Source organism: Canis lupus, chromosome 17 (assembly GCF_011100685.1).
Source record: "Canis lupus familiaris isolate Mischka breed German Shepherd chromosome 17, alternate assembly UU_Cfam_GSD_1.0, whole genome shotgun sequence".
Lineage (NCBI taxonomy): Eukaryota > Metazoa > Chordata > Mammalia > Carnivora > Canidae > Canis > Canis lupus.
Window position 1 is genome coordinate 59,060,337 of NC_049238.1, and position 19,399 is coordinate 59,079,735.

At 43.6% G+C, this 19,399-nt stretch overlaps 1 protein-coding gene across 17 annotated transcripts in view; it reads left to right on the top strand.

Moving 5' to 3' along the window:
• Positions 1-19,399, top strand: part of GJA8 (gap junction protein alpha 8) — a 70,134-nt gene that overhangs the window by 43,072 nt on the left and 7,663 nt on the right. For 12 of the 17 annotated variants that reach the window (XM_038561999.1, XM_038562002.1, XM_038562008.1 and 9 more), the window contains 3 exons: positions 7,585-7,699; positions 7,818-8,021; positions 11,652-11,683. The gene's annotated coding sequence lies outside the window, so the exon portion shown is untranslated. The remainder of the gene's footprint in view (positions 1-7,584; positions 7,700-7,817; positions 8,022-11,651; positions 11,684-19,399) is intronic. The other 5 variants (XM_038562010.1, XM_038562011.1, XM_038562012.1 and 2 more) reach the window with 3 other exon arrangements.

A 19,399-nucleotide genomic window follows, 5' to 3' on the forward strand; every position in this document is an offset into this window, starting at 1 on the left:
ACTCCAGCTTGGCAAGGAGCTATGTGTCCCTTTTTTTTTCTGTGATCCTATGGGTCCTGGTCTCTTTAATGCTCTTTTTTTATTTGCCAGTTACACATCTCAGTTTATTTTCCCCAAGCCCTCTCCTGACTGATTATACTTCATCTCACACTTTAATGGGCATGTGAGGGTACAGGATCTTCCACCCCTGCCTCAGAGCAGATGTCTTATTTCTCAGACTTTCACACTAGGGTCCACCCAATAAAACAAGCTGAACTTAAAATGATGTAAGATCTGCTTCCATCAATCCCCAGTTTAAAGCTAGTTGTAGAGCCTCTCCACCACCACCACCACCCACTCTTGTTTCTTTATCAAGAGAAAGCAAATCCTGTTACCAGAGTCTCAACTTCAGCTGCTATCTCTACCTGTATATTCTCCAAAGGACATTTACCGTGGCATAATGGGAAAAAAAAAAAAAAAAAACAGGCTTTAAAGTTTAGGGGGGCCCAGGTATAAATTCAGATTCTGCACTTCTTAGCACTGTGACCTTGGACAATTAAACTAATGTGTTTAACCTCCATTTCCCCATCTGTAAAATGGGAATAAAAGAGCTACTTTATAGGACTTTACAGGCTGACTAAATGAAATGATGTATTTTGTAAAAGCACAAGCTCTTACATGTGTATTTAATAAGTGCTATTAGAAAAGAGACTCTTCTGTTTTATGTGGATAACATTTTCATTTCTCATAATAACATTGACATTCACATGCACGTATGTCTAACTCTTAGGATATAACTGGTAAATTAAAACTACATCATGCCAGTCCCTTACAGAATGAGTCACAGACAGTAGCAGACCTTCTTGCTTCTAGTTTTTGATCAAGGAGTTTCTGTAGTCTTATTTCTTGTCCGATTTTCAACCAAAATGGATGAGGAATAAAGCCAGACCAATTTCTCTGCTCCAGTAATTGACAGAGCCATTTCCCAATCTATTCCTATCCATCTCTGAGGCTTTTCCCACTTACCATGTAGTGTCTGGAGAAGGACGTTAGCCTTCTTCAAGAGAGAAAGTTCCAGCAGAAACAGTGGTCTGAGATTTAGGCAGGAGCAAACTTGTGCCCATTTAGAAACTAACTGTAAATCCAAATGAAGCATGGAGTAGGCATTGCTTCATCTTTAATAGCACCTCACAGTTTTCCAAGGACTTTCATGTTTCCAACCCTCCAGGAAGGCCAACTCTTCATTGTATGCATATTTTGCACTCTGAATGCCTGCTTCACTGAGACAATATTAATTCAAGGAATGCTTATGTATATTATTTGTTCAATGCCTTCCTCCAAGAGAATGGGGACCATGTCTAGCTAGTACAGCAGTGTCTTTCCAGCTTCTAGGCAAACACCTGGCACAGAGTTAGTCCTCAAATATTTCTTGAATAAAAAGATGTTATAGCACACATAAGCCCATCACTCTCTAATAAAATATTTGTAACTGAGCTAACAGGTTTAGTTGAAATATGAATTTACTGCCAAACAAATACCATGACATTTTCCGAAGATCTTTTTGGATAATCCAGGTTACCGCTCCACCGATAATCAGCAAAGGACTGCCAATACCCCTAACTCTCACTGCTAATGAATCATCATCCCATTTAAGAAGCCAGGAGAGGATTTTCTTCCCAATTCCATTTCATCAGTTTTACCTAAACAGTTGTCAGCCTTAATAGGACTGAAATAAGAACACTTATTTCTCCAGATTAATCTTTTCACTTTTTTAGAAAGAATGATGGCACATTGCCCTCATTCTGGTCTTCCTATTCTTCAAGATCCTCCTCCTAGAAGACAGTGATATATTTTAGAGATTCTCTTATCACAGTGGCCCAGGACCTAGAAAGCATCTTGAAATTCATAATATATATATTTTGAAATGTTTAGGAAAATTTCAGAGCTTTCTAGATTGTTCTTTCCTGATTCCCACCCACAGTATTTTCTTTCTTTGTTTTCCTTAAAATTTCCTTTTTGGAGACTCTAAAAATAAATTAATATTCAGGGAGGTGTGTTAGGGCCCTGAGATGTGCTTTATTCCTGGTGTTACCCCTGGTTTACTGTATCTCTGCCTAAGGCTGCCAACACGGTTGAATGACACGTCAAACACACTGTCTGTGACCTATTCTGTTTGGCAGTGCCAAAAGCTGCTTTGATTAATTTTTATTTTTAAATGCAATTGGTGTGTGGGTGAAGTATGGATCCTGCCTTTGCATGCTTTGTGCAGAGCATATAATCCACCTCTTTCAACTATTTCTCCACTTGCAAAATTGGTATGACCATATAATCTTTCTCTCCGCATTGATATACAGTAAAAGAAAAACTATCCAGGACCATGGTCAAAAGGTGCCAGACTAGTGCCTCAGAATGATCTGTTTTCTGATCTCCCTGCTTCATATCTTGCATTTCTAACAGGCTTCTCTCAACCATGTTCTGCATCCCTAGCCCCAGCATTTATCAGTTATACAAGCCACAAATACAGATTCATCTTAGTGTACACTAAGTCAAATGAGAAAATAATTCTCCTAAAACATTCATCACCGTACCCCAGAGCCAAATACAGATCACTCATGGATAATCCAAGCCACACCTCTGCAGGCTATGAGGGATACTCTCCTCTTTGGATACTTACCATCTATGTGCTAGGAACTGTTTTCAGGGCTCCATAGGTATTAGCTAGCCAATCTTAACAAATAGGTACTATTATTAAACTGTATTTTATATATAAGGCAACCGAGGCACAGAGAGATTAAATGAGTTGTTTGCTATCACACAGGTAGTAAGTAAGTGGTAGAGTCTCGATTTTAGCCAGTTGGCTTAGCTACTACACTGTACTGCGTTTCAAGATAATGATAGTGACCATTTATGTGCCAGCTGTTGGGCCAAGTACTTTACACAGAGCTATCTGATTAAATCTCCATAGCAATCATCCTTATTTACAGATGATAAAACTGAGATTTCAAAGAGTTAATTTGCCAAATACCACATGGCCAGTAAGTGGTAAGTTCAGAGCCAGGCTGTCTGGTTATAGAGCCTGAGAGCAAAGAAAATACTATACCATGTTGAAAAAGCGAACAATGAACTCCAGCTACAGAGTCTTCCATGCAAAGCCCCCTCATCTTTTAAAAGGACATGAAATTGTGCCTACTAGATCTAGTAGGCAAAGAAATTCCTCTTAAATCCCCACTTTAATAGGTTTGCAGACAGGCCAAGGAGGGAATGAACTCATGAGTAGGAGCCTGGAGGCTCTGTTGATGCAGGCCATCACACTGGCTTTTGATCCTCTTGCAGGCGTTCAGTTGGCAAGTCCAAGGCAGGCAGCTCCCCCAAGAGGAGGCCCCCTACCAACTACCTTCTACAGCCCCAAGAGCTCCACCCAAACCTGCCTCCAGCAACAGAGGCTTCTGGTAATGGTAGCAAGCAGCTAGAGGAGTAAATTTCACACAATCTCAGCTATAACTCTTAGAATGGACTCTCCTTTTCCCTAGCCAGAAGGGCCCAAGAGTACTGCCCAAGAGTATATCTCTTGGGCCTCTAATCTCTGAGGTCAGAGCCTGCCATCTGCTGAGGTTCATCCTTTGCTTTGGCATCACATGAACCAACACTACACAATATACTTTTGCCCTTTTGTAATCAAAAAATTCCCTCAATACAAGCAAGGATACAGTCAAATAGTGCAGGAGCAGAGGAAATAGGGCAGGCCTGGGAGAGGGAAGGGGAATATAGCAGAGAATCTTGGGACTCTCAGGTTTGGTGATTTGGGGAGCCATGAGAAACAAGGTAAATATTTCACTGATGAAAGGAGCTAGTGAGTAAGAAAAGAAAAGGAGAGTGAGGGATACTCTCTGGGGTACCTGCTCTACCAGTTCACTAAATAGAGTGAGGGAGGGCAAGCAAGTATGGTCCCACAATAAATGGTCCCCTAAGTTAAGGCCAGCCTTTGCCCCTTTGCATTCCCATCCTCTCAGCCACTGACATTCAAACCATGCCCTTCTATTCCGGCGCAATGAACAGATTTCACACGACTCAGAGGCATACCTGAAAGCAGCCTCTTTCTTGGCCCACAGTCTCTTAAGACGTCCTAAAACAAAAACAAAAACCCTGCATGGAGCAAAAGAGAGACAGCATCGCCCCCTAGTGATGTGAGGACTATCTTGGTAGACTTCTGGATGCTTTCATGGGCTGCCCAGGTAGAGGCACAATGCTGGAATGGAAACAATCTCCTTAGAAACTCTATCACATGGCACATTTTGTCAGATAGTGAGTTCCCCCAACATCATCACCATGTCCCCTCCAACCCTCCCAGCCAACTTCCAACTCCTGAGCTAGACCCGTCTGCAAATGCCTGTTTTGAAGACAGGTTGCCCCTATAAGAAAACATGTAGCAGATTAGAACTGGGGAGGAGAAGAGAACTCTGATGTCTTTGTTTCCATTTCAGTCCATTCTGCCAAGTTGAAGCAGACTGATTTTCATTTGTCTTAAATCCAAAGGAAAAAAAAAAAAACCTACCTCTTAAACCAAACACCATCACATATGTACCCCTAAGGAATAATGAACTGCCTTTTTAGGCAAAGGAAGAAAGACCTCAAGAACCATTGCCAAGCCCAGGGTGCATTAAGAAGGCTGGGAAGAACTTTGTTGACTGAGGAAATGTCTGGGTCTCCAGCTCAAAAGCCAGGAGAGTAACATGAAGTTCCAAGTGCCTAAGTCAGTGAGGTCCCCACTGAGTGGCACTACCTGCTTTCCCTGGAGCCCTCGACAAACAGGCTATCTTCCCTCTGCACTGCCTCTCTGAGACTATCTGAAGCTTTGCCACCACACCGGGGTCACTCCCCTCCCAGCAGTTCCTCTGCCACTCATGAGAGGAGGGCGGGCACCAGAGGGTGGTCAGGGCACAGCCAGAGCAGCCCCTACATCAGAGCACAGAGCCTGGAGTCTCAACTCACCCTGGCCAACACAGAAGCAGGGAGGGAGAGAGGCAAAAGGAGCCAGCCTGTTTCCATAGATACAGATTTCAGTTGCATTTTATGACAGCCATGCCAGGCTGCCTGGAGAGGCATTGTTTGGATGCCTGGGGACCTGCTCAGAAGGAAAATAAAGAAAGAAACAATTAAAAAAAATATCTAAGTGGTTTTTCTCCCAGTTTTGGGTCAAAAGCCATATCTGCCCTCTAGGGAGCTTCACATTTAGAGTTAAGAGAGGAAGGTACCTGCCTCCCTAGAGCCCTGGACTGGCTGAGCAAAGCTGGCTATGAACTGCATTTACCACTACTAGGAATTTGGAGGATTTAGAATTCCCCTTCTGCTTTGTCAACACTCTTCTCTATCCTTTGCCAGCTCTCACACTTAAGGTAAAATGGAACTTGTCACCGCCATATCCCCCTATACAGTTTGGAGGGGGCACATTTGAAACTCCATAGCTGTGATAATGTCATGAAGGTTAGATGTTTCTTCCCTAGGGCTCCCACACCCTCTATTTACATGTCCAGAGTCCCTTCCTGCCTGTGAGACTGTAAACTGGCTTTGACCTATTTTGGTGGACTATCTAGAGAAAAGGGGACTATCTGTAAAGAGGCTGGCCTCAGCAAGTCACATCAGCAGCACAGAAGTTGAGAGAAATCCCAGCTTCCTCAGTAGCCACAGGACCTAAGGAAGTACAGGACCCTGGGGTAGCAAGTCTTTGGGAAATGGGCAGCCTCTTCCCAGTGTCACCTTGGAGGGTGGGAAGGAGCATAAATTGGCCAGGGACCTAAGCCTCTTCAGCTCAGCATATCACAAGTGTAAGCAAATAAAGACCCCAGTTTCAGGGGTTGGAGGTACCATTTCATGGAAAAGACTTGGGATGAGGCAACTGGAAGGCAACATCCTACCTCAAAAGTATGCCCTGGCACACCTTGGCAGGTAAGTCTACTGCTTAGGAAGTGGCCAAGGTGAGTGAAAGAGTGTGACAATTCCATTTCTGTTTTTAGGGGAAAAGTAAATCTTCTAGTTTTTTTTTTTTAAGACCTCATGCCCAATGGTCCAGAGGCTGTCATGGTTCCCAAACACCGTGCTGGCTGAGGACTGATTACTGTGTCTGCAATTACAAGGAACAAGAACCACCTTCCCACTTCCCAGCCTCTTTTTTCCTGTGGCTTTTTCCTCCTGGAACCAGGTGGATCCCTCCCCAAGTATTTGCCCATTTGAGAAAGTTCACCTTCATTAACCCGAGGAGCCCTATCCTACCCATCTCAGGGACCCTCAAAAGAAAAAGAGAATCTGGTCTCAGAAGAGGAAGAAAATATAAAGAGATTGTGTGTGTGTGTGTGTGTGTGTGTGTGTGTGTGTGTGTGTGTGTGTGATTTCTGGCAGAGGTCATTTATAGCAGGGTCCTTACCTTTAGGTGCAGCCTGAGCAGCTCTAGACTCCTAATCCCAAATCACTGAAGGTCACTGTTGAAATTACTCTTAGAAGCAGGCCACATCTGGGGCTTCTCTTACAGCTGCCATACAATCCACCCCCTGCCCCACCCCTGTGACCTTCATGATGGCTACTGCTGGTGCTGGTGCTTGTGCTTTGAGAGGACAGGGCTTACCCTGATCTCCAGCCAGCAGCTCAGCCTGGAACATGGAAAGAACTCCCCTTGTTCCTGGACTAAAACCATCCACTCCCTGGAACATTCACCTCCCTTTCCAACTGGTACCTCTTCATCTCCTGCCATCTCTCTATCTCTCTGTTCATCATTCATTCATTTATTCATTCCACAAAGACTCAATGAGTTCTCTCATTTGCCTGGCCTTCCTAAAATGGATATGAGAAAGACACATTCCCTGCACTCACAAATCTCATAGACTGGTAGAGGAGAAAGACTCAGGAATGCACTCTTGAAATCTAACCTAGATGGGGCAGAGAAGAATTCCTGAAGGAGGTAAAGCCCAAACTGAGCCTTGATGGATGTGTCAGAGCCCGGGAGGGAGGTTCAAAGTATCAGGGACTGCATGGACAGAGGCATGGAGGCAAGAATCAAGGTGCCATGTATAGGGAATTGAGGATATTACAGCTGCTAAGGGTCAAGAGCAAAGTTATGAGTGGCAAAATATGGACTGGAGTATAGGCAAGCTTCAGACAGCAGAGGATCCTCTGTGATATGATAAGGATCCAAGCTGCATTCTGTATTGATTCTTAGCCTGAGAGGCAGAACTACAGGCACATTGCTCCCCCTTGATTTGAATGACGTATTTCATACCTTTAATTCAGAGTAAGGTTGAACTTGAAATTAAAATGTTACGCAGAAAAAAAAAATTAAAAATTAAAATAAAAAGCAAATAAAAATTTTTAAATGAAATAATGCACAGTATCTCTGCATACAATAGCAAGCTACAGAAAAAATTGACGTATGGGAAGGACATGATCAAGTTTGTGTTTCAGAAAGATCTCTCTGGCTTCTGGGCCCTACTTGGAACCATTCCTCAGGGCAGTCCGTTGCCTAAGAGAAGCTCTGACAGCAACAAATGATTTATAGCAAAAATGAAAGCTTCTTTGTTACATCTGTAATAATTGTTGCTAAATATATTTCATTCATAGGGGAAAAAATGAAGTGGGGATCCCCTTTCAGGACTTGGACTTCAGACCCATGTTCGCCAGCCGTCTGTGTTGATACTGCCATCTAGTGGTGTGGGTGCAGCATAACCCCCCTGAGGTACCAAACTTGCTTCTCAACAACCTTTTTGTCATGTTTATTTTGTAAAATTCTGTATTCTCTTATTTAACCTTCAAAGCAACTCCCAGGTATATCTCATTGTTTATCCATGTTACAGTGAGGAAACTGAGGGATGGACAGAAAACAATACTTGTTGTGAGTCTTCCTTGGACTGGGAACCATGGTAGATGATACACATGAGATTGACACCGTCCCTACTTCAACGACGGAGAAACCGAGTCCCTGGTGGAGAAACCAACCAGACTAAGCCACAGACTGAAGTTTTCCAGCTGCCAGAAGCATGTTCTTCCCAATGAAACTGGTCAGAGTCAAGCCTCTTACTTAAGTCAAAAAGAAACCAAGTGGTAAAGGATTTAAAAAGAGGCAGGCTTTTTTTTTTTTTTTTTTTTTTGAATTTCGGGGTAATTGGCCCAGACCACAAAGGAAAGGCAAAAATAAAAAGAAATAGAAAGAGGAAAAGATGTCCTCCCCATAAAAGAGTAGACAATATGCCTGTGAAAAAGAAAATAATAATGTTTATCCTCTCTCTCCACCCATGCGTGTGGTATCTGAATAGAAGTACAGATTAGGCATCCAAAACCATAAAGAGGCAAAACAAAACACCTCCAGGAAGCAAAATGACACAGCCGATCCTTGGGTTTGGTTTTCTGATTTGCAAATGGAATGGGCCCTGGAAAAGGATGATGATGATGAAATCTGTGGCCAAAGGTACCAAGACAATGAATGCAATTTACATAATTTCTTTCTGATTAAAATTAAAAGTCCATGATAGCCAAAACTCAGAGAATAGGCAAGGTTCATATTGTTCTGACAATTCAGTTTTTCAGAGATCCAAGCTTAAATGCTGAACTGAAATGGAATCTACTCTGGCAAATTTCTTTCCTAACTGGTCTTCTGAATTTTAATGAAATGTAGAAGCCTTTCTAAGCCAGGCACAACGTGGAGAAACTGCAAGTTTTTTCATGACAGATTTGATTAGATAAAAATATAAATCCCCTTGTACAACAAAACACACAAAAGCAAATTTACAAGTCATCATATGAAAAAATGTTACAATTCTTATGACAGAGAAATATTAGCCATAGTCTACAAAAAGAGTTTATAAACCAACAAGGAAAAGGCAAATAACCACCACCACCCCTCAAATTAATAAAGGATAGGAGGAGTAGGTGATTCAGAGAAAAAGAAATGCAAATGGCTAGTAAATATATGAGTCATCCGATAATCAGAAAACTGCAAATTAAAATAAAGAATATCTCCTGTTCGTCTGTTGTCAAAAAAAATGTAAAGAGGGACAATAGCTGGTGATGGTAAGGATAGATCATGAAGTGCCCATTCACACGCTGTACTGAGTGTATAGTCTGGCACAGTCTGTTTTGAGAGTAATTGGTACTTACTGACTTTTAGGTCACATCCACCTTTCGAGCAATCAGTTCTACCTCCAGGGATACATCCTCCAAAACTATTCCTACATTTGCCCCAAAATATGTACATATAGATGTTTATCATTTTTTGAAAGTTTGTAATAGGGGCACCCAGGTGGCTCAGTGGTTGAGTGTCTGCCTTCGGCCCAGGGCATGATCCTGGAGACCTGGGATCGAGTCCCGCATCAGGCTCCCTGCATGGAGCCTGCTTCTCCCTCTGCTTGTGTCTCTGCGTCTGTCATGAATAAAGAAAATCTTTTAAAAAGAAAAAAGAAAAAAGAAAGTTTGTAATAGCAAAAAACATGTAATAGCAAAAAACAACCTAATGTCCTCCAGCAGAGAACAGATTGAACAAATTTACAGGATGTCCTTACATGGAATACTATTGCAGGCATTAAAATGATCTATACTGGGATGCCTGGGCGACTCAGTGGTTGAGCATCTGCCTTTGGCTCAGGTCATGATCCCGGGGTCCTGGGGTCAAGTCCCACATTGGGCTCCCCTTGGGGAGCCTGCTTCTCCCTCTGCCTATGTCTCTGCCTCTCTCTGTGTCTCTCATGAATAAATTGATAAAATCTCTTAAAAAACTGTACATATACGGCAAAGCTAGTGCGATATATTAGGCATATATTGTTATGTATATATTAAGTGTACCTTTAAAAAGCAAAAAGCATCTGGAAGGACACACACCAAACTGCTAAGCGTAGTTGCAGTGACAAGAAGATAGGAAGAAGGAGGTAAGCAGGGATCTTTACTCTTTATCCTGCATGTCCCTACCTTGCTTGACTCTTTTCATTGTACAAGCATTCATGCTATACGTTTGTCATTTAAAAAAATATATGGATATGTACAAAGTGAATTACTGTATTTAGAATATATTTGCAGTTATGTGGGGTTTTTCAGAACAACAACAAAAAAAAACTTTTTTAAACACCCAAATGTTAAGTGATTAGCACAAAGACGGGAGACCCCAAATGTTCTGAAAGGTCAGCACTGTAGAACTGATTCTCATAATTAAAGGTGACAGCATGGACAGCCAGAGCAAACATGGGCTTTGGAGTCAAGCAGATCTGGTTCCAGTACTCACCCTGCCCCTTTCTTTCTGTGACCTCAGGAAAATTACTTAACCTTGTGGAGTCTCAGTAAAATGCAGACCAAACTGCCCACCCCTTGATGTAGGTACAACTGCCAATACCATGCATGAACAAAATTTTTTTCTCCCCTTCTCATTTATGATATTATATATGTAGGATGGGCTTATATGGCAGCTGAGAGGGAACTGCAGGGAACTCCACAAGTTGTTTGTTTTCTGGATGGACTCAAAGAAATGTTTCTAGGGCTTCGCAGGGGAGGCAGGGTGTTGGGAAGTGGGGAGTGGGAGAGGGCCATAATACAAACATTTTGGGCACCAGGGCCAGCACAACCAATTCTAGTAGCCAGGCCTACCTCAAGCAGTGGTTCTAAAATGTTAGCATGCACCAGAACCATGTGAGGGCTTTTTAAAACAGTTTACTATTCTCCACCCTCAGAGTTTCTGATTCAGGATGTCAGGTAGGGCTCGCTCCCCTAACAAGCTTCCAGGTGATGCTGCTGTTGCGGCTGGCCTAGGGAACCCCAGTTTGAGACCCACTGACTTACAGCATCAATAACTGCTCCCACCCCAGTGAATATGAGGCTGCATCAGCCTCTTTCCCTACACCTCTTCTGGAATGTTCTCCCTGCACCCCCCCCCCCCCCAGGCAGCTAGAATGCCAGGACACTCCCTAGTCTCAAACCCAGCCAATGGCCAGTTTCTGCAGCCTGAGTTCTCTCATTAAGGTGATGGGGCAGCTGAAGAGAACCTAAGACTTTTAGTGGGGAGAGGGGAGGCATTGGCAGGAAGGGGTGAGTGCCGAGAGGCAGATCTAGCCCTGGCCTGGGTCCTGCTTGCTCTGCGTGCTCAGCACAAGGACAGGAAGTGTGTCCCCCTTCTGCCTAAGCAGATTGGAAAAGATAACTTTGTTAGCAGGAGAAGCCAGGGCCAGGGGTCGTGCTCTATAGAATTGGCACAATCTGCTCTCATGCATGAGCTGCTCTGTTCAATAGAGTGCCCGGCCTTGTCCTGACAACCGTCTGTGCGGGAAATCCTCTCCCCAGTGAAAGTGACCCCTGTCCCCCACTCCAGCCCATCCCTTGCCCCTCAGGGCACAGGAGCCCTTGAATCTCAGCCAAATGGCTGTGATGAAGAAGAATCTCTGGCTCACAACCAAACTGGCCAGGGAGGAGGGACAGACAGGGCCACAGCTTACCTCCAGGCCTCTCCAGGTGGTGCAAGCAAGGAAAAGTGTTGATCCCTCTGCTGGTTAAACAAAGAGCCCTGGCTCTCCTTCAGGTGGTAGCCAAACCTTGTTCCTAATAGTGATGACGGCAGTTACTCTTTAGCAAGTGCTCACTGAATGTCAAGTACTAAACTCAATCTTATGCATATTGTTTTATTGAATCACGGTGCCTCTTGCCATTTTTCACAGGAGAAAACAGAGGAGGAGCTGAGGACAGTCAGGTGAGCAACGCCAGGTGCCGATTGGGGTGGGGGGGGCGGGGATGGTGATGGTGAACGGATCTCATTCCAAAACCTGGCATTTCATGGTTTCTCTGTTCCTGTTCCTAAAAGACGGAAGCCACAGCCTCAGGTAGGCTCTGGTAGGCTCAGGTAGCCTCAGGTAGGCTCTCGTAGGCCAGACCCCCCTCCTCTGCCAGGCCCTTATCTCCTTGAGCAGACGGGCATGAGGCTTCTCTGTGCACTCGGTGCACTAGGCATCACTGCAGGGCTTGTGCTCCATCCAAGTTTGTGCTCCCAGCACAGCACCAGGCACACACTGACAACTTCACAAAAGCTTTGCGGCAGAAGAGGAGGGCAAAGTTCCACGTTGGAGGCTGGGTATCTCATTTCTTGGTATCATCGAAGTTTTAAAGATGAACAAACCATATGTAGATGAAATAATCAAGAGACAGAAATTACATTTCCCAGCCGATCCTGTCTACACCCACTGTTTCAGCCACACCTAGCCTGCCTGCTGCTGAAAGGCTTGGCCTGGCTTGTTCTTCCCACTACACCCTCACAGAGCTCTCCCTCACCCTCTTTATTTTTTTTTTTTAAGATCTTATTTACTCATGAGAGTCACAGAGAAAGAGAGAGGCAGAGACATAGGCAGAGGGAGAAGCAGGATCCTAGCACCCCAAGATCACGCCCTGAGCCCAAGGCAGACGCTAAACCACTGAGCCACCCAAGTGCCCCCCTCACCCTCTTTAAAGTGTGCTCAAACCTCACCTGCTCAGTGAGGTCTGTGTGAGAACCACCCCTCTCCTCTAATTGGCTCTCTCAATCCCTCCCATCCCCTCCCACCTCCGAACTTTTTCGTTCCGAGGTAGCTCTTATCACCTCCTAACCTACTGTGTAATTCCCTGAGTTATTGTGTTTAAAGAGAATCATCCCCTCCCCCCATCAGACCATCAGCTCTGCTATGGAGGGGATTTTTGTTTTACTCACTGATGTGTCCGAAATACCTCCTACGGTGGGAGCTCAGAAAATGCTTGTGAAGTGACTCTCCAAACATTGCCCACGAAGTCAGAGCCAGGCCTCGACATTCAGGGAAATGACCCAATTCACCCACAGCCCCTGGCCCTGGGTTTCTCAGAGACTCATTCTCCCTTGCACACACAAGCAGCTGAAAGAGAAAGATTCTGTGCCTCCTAATTCCAGTCACTGAGATTGACTGATAACAGTCCCCTCGGGCCCCATACAGCTGTCTGCCTGCCCTCCTGCTCACAATAGGATTTGCCGGGTTCTCCCTAAAGAGGCTTGCTGCTTAGTGAGTCTATACCCCTACATAGAAACATCCAGAGCCATGGAAAGTTCCTGGGCCTCAGAGCTGTACCACAACCTCAGGATGTCATTTCCACCCTGAATTGGTTTCCCCACCTGTAAAACGAGGGATGGAGGCCCACAATTTCTTCTGGTCTTTTCCAGTTCTGACATTTTCCCTGTGGGAGGGGAGCATGTATGATCTTAATCAAGCCAACCCATGATCCTGGGGCACAGGACACAGACAGATTCAGAGGGGGGAGGAGATCACAGTGAACATAACTAACAACTGGACAGGGATTCACAGCATTGCATGGGTTAGATCAATAGCCACCATCATTATTATCAATAGCCAACACCACCTTTTCACAAAAGAGGAAAGGAGGTCATTATCATCTCTCTTCCATAGATAAGAAAACCAAGACACAGAGAGACTGAGCAAACCGCTTACAAATAGAAACTGAAAGGGCCCCACCCAGAGCCAGGCCTTCCCACTGAAAATCCAATGGTCTCCCCACACATAACTGTTTCACTGCTTCCAAAACATACCTTGAATAGAATGCCACTGTTAGATTATCCAAAACATCAATGCTCTAATAATCCATACTACAGAACAGAAAAGTGGTATTTGCATTCAAATGTGGTTAGACCCCGAACTCTAGAGCTTTATTTACATCAAACAATAGAGCCACCACAAGAGGACTTCCTACTGAAAGACCTGAAAAACCGACTCTAATTGCTGCTTCAAACACCTCTCAATAACAGATGAGCCTAAGATGATCCTCTCTCTCATTTTTTTCTTTCTTTCTTTCTTTCTTTCTTTCTTTCTTTCTTTCTTTCTTTCTTTCTTTCTTTCTTCTTTCTTTCTCTTTCCTTTCTTTTTAAGAACTCATTTATTTATTCATGAGAGACATAAAGAGAGAGGCAGAGACATAGGCAGAAGGAAAAGCAGGCTTCCTGCAGGGAACCCAAGGGACTTGATCCAAGGACCCGGGGAATCACACCCTGAGCCAAAGGCAGACACTCAACAACTGAGCCACCCAGCTTCCCCTCCCATCTCTTTCAAAATGTTCCTCGAGAGGTAAGGGATTGAGTGTGTTTTCAAAGACTACAAACAGAAAAAGTGACAACAAAAATAATTCAATCAAGTGGGCACTATTAGCAGAGTGTCTTCAACACCAACAGAATAAATAAGCAAAGAAAGCTAGATTTGTCCAAACCTGAGAGACTATAGTTGGTTCAGAGCCGTGATGACATTCTTTATTTTTCCAGACTCAATCACATCCTCTATGACCATCTCTCACAAAATGATGTCAGGAGGTGGGGCTGCTCTATCACAAGCCAAGTTAGCCTGGAAAGCCCTAAATGAGAGAAACTCATTTGAAAAGAAGTCTGTAGTTTCTGGAATATCTCAGAGAAAGCACAAGCTCCAGGAATCAACATTTACCAAATGCTCTCAAAAGAAACACTGGGTTTCCTTCCCTCTCTCCTCTGACTTCTTGCCTCACTGATATTGGAGAACAGCCTTGGCCAGTTGTTTTTAAATGAGGGATTCTCTAGAAGGCTCTGTCCCAGTTAGAGTAGTCCTTCAAATTTGAAGTCTGAAAGAAATCAGAATTCTAAAGTAAGTAAGATAGTGAACATTATAATACAATTGGAATTGGAGACTCATACAACTTTGGTACCATCACCCTTCCAATAACCACCATCAAAATGTAATATTTCCATAACACCAGAAAGGACAGGAAATGAAGGTTGAGAAGAGGCAAGCACTCAGATTATTTTTTTCCGGTTTACTCTCAAAGTTGCCTTCCACTTAGTAATCATATATTATAGATTTCCTAAAACAATCCCAGTTCCAACTATTTTTGCTCCCTTATTTCCATACATAAACTTACATAATAAGTTTGGGATTTGGAAAATGTGGTCAAAACAATCATTTTTCATATCAATGTAATGGTCAGTCCCAGACAATGGGAAGAGGATGGGCCTCGGGGAGGCAGAGAGCATACATTCATGCCCTCAGAGCTAGCTTCCCGAACATCATTCCTCATTAGGCCACACACAGGCATTTCATCCCGGAGCTTCTTGATAATGTAAACCTCATGCCCCCATTTTGCAGTTGGAGGCATAAGAGTCTAAAACTGTTAGCTGACCCTGCATAATCAATCTCCCTGACTCTGCAGCTTCTCAAAAGTATTTGTAATTATGAGTAAAACAAGGTGGGAAATATTCTATTGACAAATGGCACCAGAATTCTTCGGAGTATTAAGGCTCCTTTCAAAGGAAGAAACTTTGAGACACAAGAACAAACCCCGAGTAGAGGATGATAGATCAATCTTTGTAAAGGACTTAACTGCTCTTTTTGGGGGGAGGAGGCGCTTTGGCACAGTCTGACTGGGGGCAGGGGGATGCACATAGGTGACCTCTTACTGTCCCTACCTAGGGATTCTCTAAGCTGACGATACTGGGAAAATTGCCCCAGCCTCAGGCCCTCTGGAGAGAAGCCAAAGGTTTTCTGCAGTAGAGGGCCAGTCTGCTGCTAAAAGACACTTTTGGAAGCTACAGAAGCCCATCTAAGCTTTCCCACATCAGCTTTTCCCCACCCTCCTCCCCTCTGTGCCCAACACAGCTCTCCCATTCTCTCTCTCCTATTGTTTTCCAAACATCCCTCCCTTCATAAAAGCTGTCTGGCTGGGAGCTTAAAATATTGCTGGACAGTAAAACCTACCCATCAGTGCCAATCCAGTCATATCTGCTCAGTCATGCAGCACAGTAGGGGCGGGATAGAGAAGTGGGAGGTGGGCTTTTAGGTGCCAAAGGAAAGAGGCCAAAGTTGCCATTTTGCTGCTGAGCGCCAAGAGAGAAAGAGAGCGCATATTTCTCCGGGGGACCCTACTCCTACTGGCAAGTTTTCCTTGGGTTATATTGGTCTGTAGCCTTCCCCCCTGCAACCCCAGCTTCTTTTCCAGCCTAATCTAAGGGCCATATCTGGGCTTCTATAAAAGGAAAAATGTTGTCACTGAAGTTCAGTCTTGGGTTGGACAGGCTGGACTTAGAGTCCAGTTCTGAAAACTCTCTTGGAATTGACCTAAGAGTTGGCAGAGATTTGGGAGGGAAAGGAATGTAGCAATGGGGAAAGGGGAAGGGAGGTAGATGCCCAAAATTTAACCACAATTTGACTTTTTTTTAAGATTTTCTCATTTTTCAGAATGAATTAACATGCATCCAGGAATCCTGAGGGACACAGAACAAGTATTTCGTATTTATGAGTTTTGCACTTTTTTCACTTGACCTCTGTGATAGGAGTAATAGTAAAAACTACCGAGGGCTGTGGGTGTAGAAGGCTTCATGCTCCGCATTTTCAATGTTGGAGCATTTAATGTCACACAAGAACTGGTCTAGCTGAAGACCATAAACGTCTTCCTGGGAGCAGGCTCTGTCGGCCCTCTTGGAGAGCCGCTCTTTAAAGTGGCTGCTCTAGAGACATGAATGGAAGTACATTTACACTCTCTTACCAGCCGGAGTGGTAAGTGGCCATCTATTCCTTCAGAGAGCTGGTTAACAAGGACGTAAGTGTGTCATTCTGCCTCTTTGAAGGCAAGAGAAGACTATACTTTACTGGAAATTGCCCTGGGCTTGAAAAACTGGAAGACCCAGGCTTACATCCCTGTTCTGCCCCCAGCTGATGAGCCCCTTTGGCAGACTTATTTAACTTCCCAATCTGCCTTCCTGTTAATGGAGGCTGAATGTGCCTGGTTCACGTGTTCTCAGTCATTCTCTAGACCTGTCAGTTCTGGTCCAAGATGAACCTTTCAGCAGCCTGTAATAATAATGTAGTAAACTATGTAGTCAATTTTTCACCAATTTAAATATGTTTGATTTAAAGGACTTTTATTCTGAAAATACGGCTTTTCTACTTTTGTAGTATGAAAATTCCCCATTTACAAAACGATGGTGAATACAGACTATAGTCATAATTAGTGATTTATTTTTTAAAAGATTTTAATATTTACTGAGAGAGAGAGAGAGCACGCAGGGCAGGGGAGCAGTGGGAGAGGGAGAAGCAGACACCCCACCAAGTGGGAATCCTGATACAGGGCTCCATCCCAGGACCCTGAGATCATGACCTGAGCTGAAGGCAGATGCTTAACCAACTGAGACACCTAAGCACCCCCATAATTAGTGATTTAATATGTTTCTTATTTTTATGTCCTTGCTTGGCAAATTAAGAGTTGGTAGCCCTATGTTGGTCACTCTATTCTGTTGTTCTTATACTAGTCTGTGAAGTCCAATTCTGAGAACCACTGGCCTAGTTCACATGGTTGTTATGAGGACTAAAACAAGAAATGGAAGAATTATAAATAGACAAGGGGTACTCAAATACAAGGCATCATTTTAATCATTACTTAAAACTGTAATCCTCTGGTGGGATATTCTGGCAGATACCCTGAGGGTGGAGGCTTGACCTCCACTGGTTTATTTTCTATCTATAAACAGATCTATAAAAGATCTGTTCCTCTTTGAAGAAAAGAGAAATATTCTTCCTTTGGTTTGGATTACTCCCTGCTCCAGTGGAATGAATAGCTTGTTTGTATATACTCTGATCTGACTTGCTTTAAGCATAATTTTCATTGGTAGAAGTCAGGGACCCAACGCACTTACCGTTAGCACCTCTAAAGCTTCTCTTAAAAGCATAGATGGTCAGTTTCAACAGCAAGGAACTGGAAAGATTTTGTCCTAAGTTATTTTCTCTCCTTCTATTATTATGAAAAACTTTGTAACTAGACATTAAAACACACACATGCACACACACACACACATACACATGATCAATCCTGGTATTGGAGGGTGGGGTGTAGAAGAACACAGCTGTGTTTGGCTTTAGTTTGGAAATTACCGATGGGGTGGTCAGGAGGCTCTTCATATTCCATGAATATACGCCATGACATTACCTATCAAGAATCATTGACCTTCCCTGTTTGTTTATACAAAACAGTCCCTTAAAACAGCTAGTTTTGGATCAATTTACTATCTTTTTTTTTTTTTTTTTTTTGGCATTTAGCATTTCTTTGCAAGTTCTCAGTCTCCCCACTGCTAACTCCAGCAAAGAAGGCTGCAGTTCCCTAGACTTTAAGTAGTACTGGTACTACATGTGTGCTATATGGTACTACATGAGATTGAGAATTTCAGATTTCAAACTATTAATGTTGGTCCCATGCACCGGTATTTATGAAGCACCCACTCTGTGAAGGTCTTTGTTTTGTGTCATTATGATTCACAGAAGATGAAGACAAAATGATCCCTGCCCTCCAAGAGCTTTTGATTCTCAAAGGCAGAAACAAGACTGATAGACATACAGTCCTGAGAGTGTGTGCTTACCCCACACATTCATTAGGTACATAAGTGAAATACACACAGAAACCCCAAAGGACTAATATAGTACAATACAAAGACCATGTCAAAACTGAGTTGATGTATCAATGAGGATAAGACATTAGCAACACTAGATTCAGAGTATGTTAAAGCCAGACTTGATCTTATAGGAATAAGTTATACAAATTGTTGTTTTCACATGAATGTTAGTTTGAACCATGTGATAAGAAACTTGGGTTTTCCTGGCTCTGCCACCAAAAGGATTTATGCCTTGGCTGTTTACCTGATTTACCTGTTTACCTGATTCCATCTGCCAAAAGGCAATGGAAATGGCTGCCTCTCATTACAGAGCAAGCACTAGATTTAAATGCACTTGGAGGAGTGTTAATAGTAGAAATGTAACTAGATGCATGTGACTGGGATTCTGAACAGCTGGTTCTGAGTAGAGGAGCCTCTCCCACTCTCAGTCCCCCATTCCCAAGAGAGCTACAGGTGCTCTTGCCTGCCCAGGAGGAGAGAAGCTGCTGTTGGATGCCCTACCTCATTGGGAGTTTCTAGGGCTCCAAGAGGAGCAACACCCTCTGCTCTTCAACTAAAAGCAGACAGCAGTCGTGCATACCCTGAGAGCACAGGTCAGGCATTGCTCATGCCTGCAATCACTGTCTGCCACCAAATACTGTCTGGCCAGGCTCCAAATGACAGGTTGAAAGGTGGCTTTAAGGTGCCATTTTGTTTATCTTTTCCTAGCAATGAAAATCACACCTAATTTAAGATACCGCTTATCATCACCCATTCAACTGTCTAACAAATTTCACTCTCATTTAAAAGTGGGCTTTGCCCCTATGAGCTTCCGATCCCAAAGGGTGGGACATGACTGAGAGAAGCCCAGAGTAGCATCTCCAGCATGAACTCTTGCCCTGGTCTAAGAGCTGTGATGAGGAAACACTGTAATTCTAGAAATGTTCAGGCTGGAAGAGCACCTGCTACAGGCTGAGGTGGAAGGGGTTGGTTTTTTTTTTTCTTTTTTAAAGTATATAT